Source organism: Schistocerca americana, chromosome 1, assembly GCF_021461395.2.
Source record: "Schistocerca americana isolate TAMUIC-IGC-003095 chromosome 1, iqSchAmer2.1, whole genome shotgun sequence".
Taxonomy (NCBI): Eukaryota; Metazoa; Arthropoda; class Insecta; order Orthoptera; family Acrididae; genus Schistocerca; species Schistocerca americana.
The window spans coordinates 343,873,646-343,875,600 of NC_060119.1; the positions used below are offsets into that span (position 1 = coordinate 343,873,646).

Here is a 1,955-nt window from a genome sequence, read left to right on the forward strand (position 1 = left end):
TACTTCTCCGTATCAGATGATTCTCACTAGAAAATAGCAGTGAAATCAACTCTATATGAACCAGTAAAATTCATAATAAATTTTGTCAAACACGGTCACATTGTTCTCCTAGTTATTGTGGAGGTACTTTGGATCAGAATATAGCGTCCTCGCGGACATCGCATTTTCCTCATTTGCGAAATATTGAGAAAGACAAAATAAAATACCCTCACATTATACACCAGAAACAATAACGTTAAACATCATGATTGCTCAAAGTGAGACCTCCTGATACTTACATGCGGAAACTATACCGTATTTGAATGATGACTAACTGAAACCCTCAGCTGCCGACAGGTGTTGATATACCTCGATGTGGACAGCTGAAAATGTGTGCCCCGACCGGGACTCGAACCCGGGATCTCCTGCTTACATGGCAGACGCTCTATCCATCTGAGCCACCGAGGACACAGATGAAGAGCTTGACTGCAGGGACTTATCCCTTGCACGCTTCCCGTGAGACTCACATTCTCAACTGTCCACAATTCTACATATGTAATGTACCTAATAGACATTTGCCCATTCATATCAACAACACCTGTCGGCAGCTGAAGGTTTCAGTTAGTCATCATTTATTCCAGAGAAAAGCTGCACGCTCATCAACAGTATTCTGTTCTTTCGAGAACAGTTACTGTCTTCATATATATAGTTACAGGCTACCCAGCCATTGACCTTCGTCTGTGCGAATGCGCACATGTTGCCCAAACTCTTACGGGAATCGCCAAAGCGTGCGTGAGTAATGAGTGAATGGGAAAATGTCTATTAGGTTCATTACATATGTAGAATTGTGGACATTTGGGAATGTGAGTCTCACGGGAAGCGTGCAAGGGATAAGTCCCTGCAGTCGCGCTATTCATCTGTGTCCTCGGTGGCTCAGATGGATAGAGCGTCTGCCATGTAAGTAGGAGATCCCGGGTTCGAGTCCCGGTTGGAGTACACATTTTCAGCTGTCCACATCGAGGTATATCAACAACACCTGTCGGCAGCTGAGGGTTTCAGTTAGTCATCATTTATTCCAGAGAAAAGCTGCACGGTCATCAACAGTATTCTGTTCTTTCGAGAACAGTTACTGTCTTCATATATATACCGGTACTTTTTGCAAAAACACAGTAGTTCATACCCCCACTGCAGCCAGACTGGGGCGCTCGGGAGGCAAACGTGGTGAGGGTAGCCAACCTAACGGTCTTAATGCGGAAACTTTTAGCGTCTCTTACGCGCGTAGACAAACCTTTCAAATTTCTTCCATCACCATCTCAATCAATTCAAGTGGGAAAGATTACAGTATTATAATACAGGTTACAGTTAGCCACGAAAATTTCAAACTAAACTCAATCACACTATCATATAACGTTGCGTTCGCACACAGGTGAAGTAGAGGTTCAAACATTTAATCATTTCAAATAGCCAGAAAATGCGTGTCAGCTTCAAATTCTTTCTTTTCTTAGTTATCAGGCTTCTAACTGGTTACATGCGGCCCGCCATGAATCCTTCTTCTGTGCCAATCTTTTCATCTCAAAGCAGCACTTGTAACCTACGTCCTCAATTATTTTATGGATGTATTCCAATCTCTGTCTTCCTCTACAGCTTTTGCCCTCAACAGCTCCCTCTAGTACCATGGAAGTCATTTCCCGATGTCTTAGCAGTTGTCCTATCATCCTGTCCCTTCTCCTCGTCAGTGTTTTCCATATATTTCTTTCATCTCCAATTCTGCGCAGAACCTCCTCATTCCTTACCTTATCAGTCCACCTAATTTTCAACATTCGTCTGTAGCACCACATCTCAAATGCTTCGATTCTCTTCTGTTCCGGTTTTCCCACAGTCCATGTTTCACTACCATACAGTGCTGTGCTCCAAACGTACATTCTCAGAAATTTCATACTCAAATTAAGGCCTATGTTTGATACTAGTTGACTTCT

The 1,955-nt window shown here is 43.0% G+C and overlaps 1 non-coding gene across 1 annotated transcript; it reads right to left on the reverse strand.

The window, feature by feature from the left end:
• Positions 1-373: 373 nt before the first annotated feature.
• Trnat-ugu lies at positions 374-447 on the reverse strand. Its single transcript has one exon. It is a non-coding gene; the product is annotated as a tRNA-Thr (tRNA).
• Between the last annotated feature and the right edge of the window lie 1,508 nt (positions 448-1,955).